Below are 13,729 nucleotides of genomic sequence, written 5' to 3'. Positions count from 1 at the left end.
ACTTTAAGTTTTAGGGTACATGTGGACAACGTGCAGGTTAGTTACATATGTATACATGTGCCATGTTGGTGTGCTGCACCCATTAACTCGTCATTTAACATTAGGTGTATCTCCTAATGCTATCCCTCCTCCCTCCCCTCTCCCCCGCTAAACTTTAATGGTGTAGAAATGAAAATGCCTTTAGAGACCATTAACCCACCCATATCTCTTATGGACTGAATTGTGCGCCCCCTCCCCTCATCCAGATTCATATGTTGAAACCCCCCAATAGCTCAGAATGTGACCATTTTAGAGATAGGGCCTCTAGAAACTAATTAAGGTAGAACCCATTAGGGTGGGTGCTAACTCAACATGACTGGTCTCTTTATAAGAGATTAGGACACAGATAGGCACAGGGGGAACACCATGTGAGGACATAGTGAGAAGACAGACATCTACAAAACAAGGAGAGTGGCCTCAGAGGAAATGAAGCCTGCTGATACCTTGATCTCAGACGTCTAGCTTCCAGAATTTTGAGAAAATAAATTTAAATTGTTTAAGCCACCCAGTCTATGGTGCTTTATTATGGCAGCCCTAGCAAACTAATACAATATCTTAAATGTGGTCATAGTGTTGTCTGATAGACTAAAGCTTTCCCATGTGGGTCCTTCCTTTTGCCAAAATTTCCTTTATTCATTTTTAAATGCCACGAAAGTGTGACTGGCAAACTTTCTGTGCGTAAAGACAGTCATGAACTGCATAATCATAATGAGATTTCTTTAACTTTTATTTTAGGTTCAGGAGTACATGTGCAAGTTTGTTATATAGGTAAACTCATGTTGCAGGAGTTTGTGGTACAGATTATTTCATTACCCAGGTGATAACCCTAGTACCTAATAGTTATTTTTTCCGATTCTCTCCCTCCTCCCACCCTCCACCCTCAAGTAGGCCCCAGCGTCTGTTATTTTATTCCCCTCTACATGTCCATGTGTTCTCATCATTTATCTCCCACTTATAAGTGAGAACATGCAGTACTTGGTTTTCTGTTCCTGTATTAGTTCATTAAGGATGATGGCCTCCAGGTCCAACCATGTTCTTGCAAAGGACATGATCTTTTTCTTTTTTATGGCTGTATAGTATTCTAAGGTGAATACGTACCATATTTTCTTTATCTAGTCTACTGTTGATGGGCATTTAGGTTGACTCCATGTCTTTGTTATTGTGAATAGTGCTACAATGAACATACATGTGCATGTGTCTTTATGGTAGAATGATTTACATTCCTTTGGGTATATACCCCGTAATAGGATTGCTGGGTCGAATGTTATTTCTGTTTTTAGCTCTTTGAGGAATTGCCACCTGCTTTTCACAATGGTTGAACTAAAAGTGTTCCCTTTTCTCCAAAACCTTGCCAACACCTGTTATCTTTTGACTTTTTAATAACAGCCATTCTAAGTGGTGTGAGATTGTATCTCATTGTGGTTTTGATTTGCATTTCTCTAATGATCAGTGATATCAAGCTTTTTGTCATATGCTTGCTGGTCACATGTATTTCTTCTTTTGAGAAGTGCCTGTTCGTGTCCTTTGCCCACTAATTAATGGGATTGTTTGTTTTTTTTCTTGTAAATTTGCTTAAATTCCTTATAGATTCTGGATATTAGACCTTTGTCAGATGCATAGTTTGCAAATATTTTCTCCTATTCTGTAGGTTGTCTGTTTACTCTGTTGATAGTTTCTTTTGCTGTGCAGAAGCTCTTAAGTTTAATTAGGTCCCATTTGTCAATTTTTGCTTTTTTGCAATTACTTTTGGCATCTTTGTCATGAAATCTTTGCCGGTTCCTATGTCTAGAATGGTATCACCTAGGCTATTTCCTGGGTTTTTATAGTTTTCGGTTTTAAATGTAAGTCTTTTATTCATCTGGACTTGAGTTTTGTTTATAGTATAAGGAAGGGGTCTAATTTCAACCTTCTGCATATGGCTAGCCAGTTCTCCCAGTACCATTTATTGAATAGGGAGTCCTTTCCCCATTGCTTGTTTTTCTCAGCTTTGTGCATAATGACATTTCCCTCGACTGCATATGTGACAGTGGTCGCATAAGATGATAATGGAACTGAACAATTCCTGTTGCCTAGTGATGTCTCGATGATTCTGACCCTATGTAGCCCTCGGATAATGTGTTTGTAACTTCATTTTTAACAAAAAAGTTTAAAAAGTAATAAAGAAGAATTTTTTTTTAATAGATAAAAACCTGTAGAATAATGGCTCACACCTGTAATCTCAGCACTTTGAAAGGCCGAGACAGGAGGATTGCTTGAGCCCAGAACTTTGCAACCAGTGTGGTCAACATGACAAGACCCTGTCTCTACAAAAACAAAACAAAACAAAACCAAAGAAAGAAAGAAAATGTTTTTGTACAGCTGCACAATGTGTTTGTGTTTTGAGCTAGGTGTTATTATAAAAGTGCCAAAAAGTTAAAAAATTAAAAAGTTTATAAAGTAAAATGTTACAGTCAACTAAGATTAATTTATTATTGAGGAACAAATTTTAAAAGATAAATGTAGTGTAACCTAGGTACACAGAGTTAATAGTCTATAATAGAGTACAATAATGTCCTAGGCCATTCACTCACCACTCACTCACAGACTCACCCAGAGCAACTTCCAGTACTGCAAGTTTCATTCATGGTAAGTGCCCTATATAGGTGTATCTTTTTTTATTTATCTTTTATACTGTGTTTTTACTCTACATTTTTTTGTTTAGATATGTTTAGATACATAAATACCATTGTGTTACAACTGCCTACAGTATTTAGTACAGTAACATGCTGTACAGGTTTATAGCCTAGGAACAATAGGCTATACCACAGAGCCTAGGTGTGTAGTAGGCTATACTATCTAGGTTTGTGTAAATGTACTCTCTGATGTTCACACATGATGAAACTGCCTAATGACTCATTCCTCAGGACATATTCCTATTGTTGAGTGATGCTTAACTATATATTAAAGTATCTTTTAATGACAAATATTCTATAATTTAGACTTGGGACAAATCAAATAGACTTTTCCTCCCAATTGTAATAAATAAATGAGATCTTACTGAATAACCCACCACTGAGATATTTTTTACAAAATCAGTTCTAGGAGTACATTCTCCATATTCAATCATTTCCTAAGTCTTATTGTTTTTACTACCTTTCTTAAAATATGGTATTTTACTACCTTATTTTCCCTTCTAGCTTTCACTACCCTAATTTATACACTAATGTTTCTCCTGAGCTCATGTAATAACTTCCCAAGTGTTTTTATGCATAGACTCTTTCTACCTCAAACTATTTATTACATAGATGTCAGAGTTATAATTATGACACAAAAATCTTTTCCTGGCAAGTGTATTCAATAGTTTCCCATTATCTACAAAATACAATTGAAACTGCTTTCTAACACATCAGCATACAATGCGTGATGTAGCCCCCTCAGACCTGTTCTACATTATGTCTCTCCCCAGTGTTCCAAGCTCAACCCTGTTTTACTCACTCACATGGAATTAACTCTGTCTCCCAGAATGTATTGGACTTATGTCTTTGCATGTGTTGTTCTCACTATCTGTAATGCTTTCTCCAATATTCTCTGACAAAGCTTTCATTTTAAAAGTTGTAGCTCAAATAATACCTTATCTCTTGGTGAGTTAATTAAATGTGCCTTCTGTGCTCCCATGACATACACTTCACAGCCCCAGGTATGTCTCCTCACCAAATCAATGCCTTTCCATATTTGACTACTCATTGCCTAGTGTCATGCCTTCATGGCGGAGGGACTCAATAGCTTTTAAGTGAACCCAGAGAATGAAGTGGGTTATGTTCTCATAGAACTACTGAAGAACTACTGAAAATGCTCTATATCCACCGCATAGTCTTTATGGAAATGACTAGAAAAGAGGATCATGCCATTAGGGTCAGTTTCCTCCACAGAAATAATGCTCTAATTGGGGGGCCCTTGTATAGAGAAAGGTAAATCATAGCTTCGACCACATGGGAAAAGCAAAGATATAACAATTATATAACAATCATAAGTTTATAACAATTATAAACTTTAATTACTAAACTACAACCTTATGTTTTAAGTTCTATAAGATAGGATATACATGTTCTAGATATATTTATCATTGTTCTAGATATATTTATCATTTAATATTGCATAAAATTGGACATTAATTAATTTTGCTTAATCTTCTAAAATGGATTTAAGGCTGCTTGGAAAACACATAGCAGCAGGACCTTTACAATAAAAATTCGACAATTCTGTACTTAAAATTGAAGTAATATTAGGCATTAACAAAACATTTAATATGTCATTTTTGTTTCCTTAGGATAATTTATTTTGGAATTGGTGTGAAGTAGACTTAGGCTTTTTTGAAAAGTGTCTGAATTTGCATGCATAGTTGGGGGGACATGGATTAGAAAACATACTTGAAAGCAATTTAGCTTCACGTTTTAAGATTCTTCAAATTGTTCATAATGTATGACCTAGTATTTACAGTTCTGGGAGCTGCTCTTAAAAAATAAATCAGACATATTAAAATACTATGCAGCCATAAAAAATGATGAGTTCATGTCCTTTGTAGGGACATGGATGAAATTGGAAACCATCATTCTCAGTAAACTATCGCAAGAACAAAAAAGCAAACACCGCATATTCTCACTCATAGGTGGGAATTGAACAATGAGATCACATGGACACAGGAAGGGGAATATCACACTCTGGGGACTGTTGTGGGGTGGGGGGAGGGGGGAGGGATAGCATTGGGAGATATACCTAATGCTAGATGACGAGTTAGTGGGTGCAGCGCACCAGAATGGCACATGTATACATATGTAACTAACCTGCACAATGTGCACATGTACCCTAAAACTTAAAGTATAAAAAAAAAGCTTCATTAACAAACATATTTATCACAACACCGAAATTCAAAAGATAAAAAATCATCAATAAAATGTTAATTAAGAAAACACGGTTTACCTGTTCAATGTAATATCTTCCTGCCATTAAAAATTTACAATAACAAGGCAGAACATTGGTCTTATAGTAGTAGAAAAAGACGGGATGCAAAACAATGCTTACAATGAAATCTCAGTTATGGTATCAAAATATGGTGAGGAAAACTAGAAGAAAATTTTTCAAAATATGAATGGTGACTTGCTGAAATGTAAATTTTTTAAAACATTTGTTTACTGTTTCCTAGTTTATACCTACTACTATTTTTAAAAATAATTTCAACTTTTATTTTCAATTCAGGGGGTACATGTGCAGGTTTGTTACCTGGGTGTGATGCTGAGGTTTAGGGTATGATGATCCCATCACACAACTACTGAGCATAGTACCCAATAGTTAATTTTACAATCCTTGCTTCCCTTCCTCCCTCCTGAATCTAGTATCCCCAGTGTTTATTATTTTCCTCTTTATGTACATGAGTACTCAATGTTTAGCTTTCACTTATAAGTGAGAACATGCGATATTTGTTTTTTGGTTCCTGTGTTAATTTGCTTAGGATGATGGCCTCCAGCTGCATCCATTTTGCTTCAAAGGATGTGATTTCATTCTTTTTTATGGCTAGGTAGTATCTCATGATACATATGTACCATATTTTCTTTATCCAATCCACTGTTGATGGGAATCTAGGTTGATTCCATGTCTTTGTTATTGTGAACAGTGCTGCGATGACCCTATGAGTGAATGTGTCTTTTTGGTAGACGATTTTTCTTTTGGATATATACCCAGTAATGGGATTGCTGGGTCAAATGGTAGCTATGTTTTAAGTTCTTTGAAAAATCTCCAAACTACTTTCCATAGTGGCTGAACTAATTTACATTCCCACCAACAGTGCATAAGCATTCCCTTTTTTTCTGCAGCTTTGCCAGCATCTGTTTATATTATTTTTATAATTGGAAATTTATTAACTTTGAAAATTATGCCATTGATTTTAGCATTTTCTCACAGTTCTAGAGGCATGAGTCATTATTTTTGCTGACAGAAATTTCTCCTATTGAAAAATGATTTTTAGAAACAAGGTCTCACTATTTCCCATTTTCTCTGTTTATTCCAAGTTATAACAGCTTTTGCTTGTGTTGATAGCTATTGATTTTGTGAAGGGTACTTCACTTCATGAACAACACTAGCCATTATTCTAAATAATACTAAGCCATTAAGAAGGACTTTCAGGCCAGGTGTGGTGGCTCACACCTGTAATCCCAGCACTTTGGGAGGCTGAGGCGAGTGGATCACAAGGCCAAGAGATCGAGACCATCCTGGCCAACCTACATGGTGAAACCCCATCTCTACTAAAAATACAAAAAAAAAAAAAATCAGCTAGGCATAGTGGCGCATGCCTGTAGTCCCAGCTACTTGGGAGGCTGAGGCAGGAGAATCTCTTGAACTTGAGAGGCGGAGGTTGCAGTGAGCCGAGATCGCACCACTGCACTCCAGCCCTGGCGACAGAGCAAGACTGTCACAAACAAACAAACAAACGAACAAAAAAGGATTTTTAAAGTGAAAACATCTTAGCAACTTGCTAAAATGGTACTGGGAGAAAGGAAAGTTGGATATGGCCTACAGTGTGTATTTCCTGCATGAGGCTCTCTTCTGATTCTGTTAATAAAAATTTAAAGGTCATATGTCTACCCTATATAGCAATAATAGAGAGTCTTCCCTTAGTAGATTAGTGACCATATATGCCTGCTGTCAGTTCTTACTTATTTCTTATATTTACTCTACTGTTCAATCCTGGCTTCCCTTTGGATGGTTTTTATTTGTGAGGCAAAAACATGTTCTTATATTACTCCTTGCTCTTGTTTTCATATTTAGTCTCAAATGGCATAGTCTTTATTTCATTCCTGACTATTTAGCCATGTCCTCTGGGAATAAATTGATATTTGCTCTTCCAGCAGTCCCACCAAAGTGTTTTGAGTAAATTACTTACTAAAAATATTCCATTCTTTTCTGAATCATTTTGAATGATCATTTCTAAAGGAAGTGCCTTCCTTTAATCTGGAACTACTGAATCACAGACAGATGTTCTCCTGTTCCCAGTCATTTTGAGCACCAAATCTAGGAAGCAAATAAATCAAATTCTTCATTATCTGGGATCCTTTTAGATTTATGAAAAACAAAGTAATAAAGAGAAATACTTAAGTGCCTATTCTTTCCATTTTCTCCTCCATTTTTACTTTGGCTATTTGCTTTTTCAAAGCTGTTGCAGTATCTTCACACAGCTGAAATAAAGCGTGTACTTAAATCTACACAATATGATGGGTTTGTTACTAGTGAGTTGAACTGGAGTATTTTCAAATAATCACTTTGGCAAAATGACTACTACTTACAGAGACAAGATTTGGACCTGAAACAAGATGTCCACTAGCCTTTCCTCCTTGGAATGTGCTAGATATCCCATACCTGACAGGCTCAGCACATTCCCTTAGGGTCTTTTTCTTTTGGTACCACTGGCTTGCCAGTGGGTAACATCCTTACAAGTAGAAAGGTTAAAATATGTACTATTTTGGGGAATCTCTGAAAATAAACAACCTGCAAAAGTACAAGCTAAAAGCAAAGTGTTTTTCTCAAAGAAAAAATTACTACGTAAGCATTTCCTCAGGTACCAGTGTGATGCATGAACTCACAGATGGAGGAGGTGGCCTTGTCAGGATGCCAAGAATGCAGCTACCTGAAGGGAAATTTTAGTGGCGGAAACAGAGATGTTAACTGGCAGATGAGCCATTGGAACATTTCCCAGGTAAAAAGTATTTTGTTTAAAGAAAGGTATTTTTTGCATGAATTATTACCTGAATTTAGAAAAGAGACTTCTTTAATAAGTCTGAGTCACAAGAAATATAGCTCATCAATAAAATATCATTTGAAGATATTCTTAACAATTGGTCAGTGTTAATCAAATATAAGCATATGATTCTTCAAATGCCAGTATAAATATTTGGATGCTGAGCATTTTACAGACTCTCATGAATGAGCAAGAAGAGCATGAAAAAAATGCATTTAAGTTCTTTGTGTATGATCATGGGATGAGTACAGTAGAATACGTAGAAATGTCATAACTTTAGAGGCAAAAAGCCACAGTTTTCTAATCTGTGAAACAAAAGATAATAATCTCTAACTCCAGACTGTTTGTGTATTAAATTGTAATATTATGATATGCTGGAACTGGGATGAAACATTTAAAGGTGGCTAAATATTGGGAAACTGCTTTTTACTTCCTTGGGGAAAGCATGAAGATGAATAAAGGAATTTTTGGATGTGAGAAAACAGGGACAGAGTCATATTGGCTACTGTGATGTGATACATTGCTTTGCATTAAGAACAGCCAAAAGAATGTTGCAGAGGTGAAAGAGAAAATAAGAATTAAAATGGTCAAATTGAATGAGTGGGTTGAAGTGTTAAAGGTGCTGAGAGAGATGAGAACCAAACATGACTTGATTTAAAAACAATTCTTGCAGCTCAAAGTAATCTTCAGTATGTGACTAATTTTGACTGAAGAAAAGCATGAGCAATAATGAACAGAGCTAGTTATAGAAGGCGATGGAGGATGTGGTCTTTTGTATGAGGTAAGTTTGAGGAATGCAAAACACAGCTCCCTGGTTGACAATATTCACTTACTTGTTCTTAAGATCCATATTTCATTCTCATTGCCAGTTACATTTCTCAGTCCCTAGAATAAGCTAAATAAATGTTCTTATGTAAAGAATGAATGAGTATCTTAGGTTGTGTTCCATTGAAAGCAGACCCTAAAATAAGGGTTCAAGTACAAGTAGTTTATTCGGAAGGTAAGCCCAGGAAGCCCCATTAGAAGAGTGGAGAAGTGGGACAAGAAAAAAGGAGAAAGGAATGCAGAAAAGGGGACCCTAATGAGTAGTTTACCACTGTGGGCCAATGGGGCTCATTTCTACTGGGGATCTCTGAGCAATGATGTTGAACTCCCAAATTTTATTGGGTGAAGGCTGCTGCTGAGGACAGTCAACTGTCTATTACTTCCTTCCTGAGCATTCTCCTATAGGACAGAAAGCCTTTAGGCAGACAGTCTGAGGTGTTTGCAGTGAGAAGCTGTAGACTGTATAAAACCTGCAAGTGCTGAGGGGCCATGAGCAGGGCACTGATAATGTCTGCTATAGTGTGTGAGCGAATTACAGCTTCCTGCCTTCGGATCTGTGGGCCATTTTGTATTCAAATGTCCAAAAATAAAATGTCAATGCCTAAGTAACCACCAAACTATATTAAAAGACATTTTACTTATCATCTTAGTTGACATGTGGTAGAAATCATATCTTACAGGGAAAAGATCCTAGTAGGGGAAAGGCCACTGATGAAGTGTGTGTAGAGAGAGTGGTAAAGAGTGTTAGAAGGTAAATTTGTGACTTAGCAGTGTTGCCTAGGACAGGCCCTTTTTATGAAGATTCTGATTGTAGTTATTTTATGTGTTAGGATAAATATTCTTGTGTCTTAGAGAAACTATGAGGCTTATAAAGTAACTCCTTCCCTTCTTTCATTCCTTCCAAAAATATTTCACACAACATTTTATTATTATTGTTATTGTTATTTTGAGACAGGGTCTTGCTCTATTGCCCATGCTGGAGTGCGGTGGTGCAATCACGGCTCACTGCAGCCTCAAACTCCTGGGCTTAAGTGGTCCTCCTGCCTCAGCCTCCTGAATAGCTGGGACAGGTGCACACCACCATGCCCAGCTAATTTTTTAATGTTTTGTAGAGACAGGGTCTCATGTTGCCCAGGCTAGTCTTGAACTTCTGGGCTCAAGTAATCCTACTGCCTCAGCCTCCCAAAGTGTTGGGATTACAGACATGAGTCATGGCACCTGGCTGATACAACATATTAAATAACTGCCCTCATCTTCCAGTAGGATTTGCTCTAAGAATTCGGGTGACAGTGACACAAAATAGCATCTTCCAATTTAGAGAAAATTTGTTTGCTCTTTTCTAATCATGGTGCTTAGAAAAGTTTCTATAGTTTTGAACCATCAACCTAATTCTATACTTGTTTGACCTTTAATAGGAGCCTAAGGCAAGTACAGAAGTCAGAGTTTGCCTAATATACTCTCCCAGAGGGATTGTCAAGTATATTTCATTTATTGGATTGTGAATTTTTAGAGTGTCCAGATTCACTCTTTACCACAAAATTTAGAGTGTCCAGATTCACTCTTTACCACAAAAATTCAAGAGTAATTATTTTAAACCGAACTGCATTCCCACAATAAGTGCTGATTTGTATTATTTTCCAGTTCATACTTTGAAGTATTAACAGACTGAAAACTGAGCATTTTATTGTTGCCTGCTTTTTTTTGTCTCCATTTGTCAAAGAAATATATGGAATATATCCTGTTAACCAAGCTCAAGTGCTGTAAATTTTATTCACTGGCTATTCAAAAAAAGAGAGATTTTAAAAATACTTGAATTGTTTGAATAATTTATTGGAAGGCCACTATACCACCAACACTGAATAATTAGTTTAAATAGGTATAGCCTCAGGAAATGTTATTACAAATATTTGTCTGAAAGTCAGTTGCCCAGATTAGTTCAATTTTTTTATTTTTCCCTTTAGCTTTGCTTTTAATGTTTGCAAATAAATACAGTATTTATTGTTTGTGAAAATATTATTAAAGTAGAATATTTCTCAGATGATGTTTTCTTTTAACCACTTCATTAACTAAACTCTGAATCAATGTGTAATCACTACATTTTTTTCTTTAGATACTTTTTTTTCTTTAGCGTCTGAAGAAAGCAGCTGTGGCTTATTCTCACAGCCAGAACTCAGCCATAATAACATGAAAAAATATTATTCAATGTATCATAATAATGGCTAACACTTCTTTAGGTTTTAATTTTTGCTTTCTTAACATATAACTATTTGATTATTATAAATAATATTTGAGTGTTTGAAAATCATTACTCCCTTAAAAAGAAACTTATAAGATACAGAAACTGTAGAAAATATTTCGGTAGAGGATATGGTTAGAAACCATAAGAAAAAAATCAATTAATGCTAAGACATTGTCAACCATGGCCTTGTTTCAATATATGTTTCTTTCCAAGTAAAATAAATTCCATTATATCACCACATCTGTATGTATGTACAAAATTCAATAAAACAAAACTGGTCATGCTCAGGAAAAAGCATGGTTTAGGGGGACATTGTTACAATAATTACTTTTTTCAAAGTTCAGTAAATTTTTAAGAAGCCATCAAATAAACTTCTATTCTCAAATGAGAAGTTGTCACAACTACTCAGTTTGGATCATACTGAAATCGGGGTTTTTTAATGAATGAGGAAGATACAGACAGTATTTTAAAATTTTCTATCCATTATATTTTACATTTTCTTTTGATAAACAAATGCATGCCCCGATCAAAAGTCTAAATTATTTAAAAAAGTGATATAATGAAAATAACTTTTTTTCTCCCTTGATTGCTTGTCTCATAGGTTCCTCCCCAGATATAACTGACATTAATTTCAGATGTGTCTTCCAGAAACATTCTATGCATTCACAGTAAAATAAGCCAAATTTAATGATCCATTATGTATAAAAAACCATTTACCTTTACATATCCTTAGATTAATAAATTATACTTAGTTTGACAACTTACTTTTAAACTTAGTATTTCTTAGACATTTGATAACAATAAATTATAATTCTAATTCACTTTAAAAATTACTACAGAGTATTACATTATTTGGATACAATATATTTAGTGTATTCAGTATGTTATTGTCAGAAATCTAGGCTGTTTCCATGCTTTTCAGCGATGAACATTTTCAGCAGTCAGCATTTAAAACTATTTATCTTTGTACCCAGGTGGATGCATATTTATAGGATAAATTCCTAAATAAAGGTTGCTGTTTTTAATTTTTAAAAATATTAATATTGATAGACATTGAGCAAGGTACACTTCATATAGAGTTTTTATTGAATAACATTTTAGGTTGGAAAAGTAATATAAAGTTTTTGTTCACACTCTCAAAAATTTAGTATCTCTTGCACTAATTTGTCACTGAGGCTAGGTGGCTTTCCATTTGTTTTTTCAAAATAGATTTAAAAGTTCTTGAAGCTGCTCTATTGTCTTCTGTCTTCATATTTCTCATGTTAAGTAATAAGACATGTCTTGGAGCAAGTGCCATTTAAGACTCCTCTAACTGGTAACTTGAAATTTTTGACATTGCTACTTCATTATCTAGTATAAATGAATAATCTCAGTGTTGCTTTAGTGCCCACTTGTTTCTCATATTAGTAAGTTATTGCAAAACTTAGCATTTGAACAGAATTGGAAAATGAATAATATAGTCAAGTTTTCCGTATCACATATGATATTGCTTTTAAATTCTTATTTTATTAACTCTTATTTTTGCAGAATTGTTTTTTGAATAGCTGTGATTCTTTTTAATTTTTATTTTTTCTTGGATATCTAAATCTTTTAATTTTTCTTCTTTAGGATTTATATACTTCCTTTTTAGGTTATGTTATGATCCTTCTCTCCAACTTAAAAACTTAAAACAATCAAATAAAACAACCATATCTTGTCAGAGTTATGCTGTGATTTGTGTACAAGTAGAAGGCCAGGTGGACAAATGATGGGTACTGTAAAATGAATCCAAAGCTACAAATGCAGCTTTGTTTGCAATGACAAATAGCTCTCTAATGCAACTAATTTAAATATGAAGGCTAGGTTATTGCAATAAGCTAAAAACCATTTAAAATCATTTTTAGGAAAAAAAAAACCCTCTCCTTGGATGTATGTGGGCTGTATTCTTAGACTTTGAGGATCAGGCTTAGGAGTTAATATTATTTAGTGGTGATTGGGACAGAGTGTCATTTTGTGACACTCCAGGACAAGTAGCCTCAGGGTGTCATGAGATTTCATGCTAGCTTGGTAAAATGAAATAATTCTAAATGACACCTCTGAGCTTCTCTGAAAAGTTAGCTTTCTAATGAGAACTTAGCTACTGAAGAAGCACTTGGCTGAGTAACAAATCTCTCTACCTTTGCAAAGAATAATTTCTTTTTTTTCCCCCTGCTGGCATTTAAACTCAACCATTTACATTTAGGAAATCACCAATATATGTAAAAATGAAAAGGAAGGTAGAGAAGCAGCAGAAAAAGTGTGGTTGAAATAATCATTTAGCTATGATGACTATGCCAAATGTAGGTAATATTTAGAAAAAAAATTTGGATGCCATACACATAGAATTGAGGAAATTAGTTTTTGATATAGATATGTCAGAATTGGTTCTGTGATATAGTGGCAGTTTAAAAGTGTTTTCTCAAGAGAGGACTGTCAGATTCTGCTCTAAAACCAATAGAAAATGACTCAGTCTCAATTATACTTTGTATCCTAATTGCAGAGACCTTTAACATAATGACATAATGAACAATTAACACTCAACAAAGTATCAAAACCAAACACAAAAACTGCTCAAGGACTTTCAGAAAACATTCATTCTTTCAATAAATATTCACTGTAGTTCAAGAGATGTAATGAAGAACAAGACTAATAAGATTCTTACTTTTTTCAAAATTACATCCTCATTGGGAGACACAGATGAATGAAGTAAGCACACATATTTATCAACTAATTTCAGATAGTGTTAAGTTCTAAGATGAAAATAAAACAGGGTGATGTGATAGAATGTACCTTGTGTGTGGATGTTGCAGAGAGGGTCAGCTTTAGTCAGGGAAGGCATCCTA

This window comes from Gorilla gorilla, chromosome 4 (assembly GCF_029281585.2).
Source record: "Gorilla gorilla gorilla isolate KB3781 chromosome 4, NHGRI_mGorGor1-v2.1_pri, whole genome shotgun sequence".
NCBI lineage: Eukaryota > Metazoa > Chordata > Mammalia > Primates > Hominidae > Gorilla > Gorilla gorilla.
Note: the sequence above shows the minus strand (reverse complement) of the source record.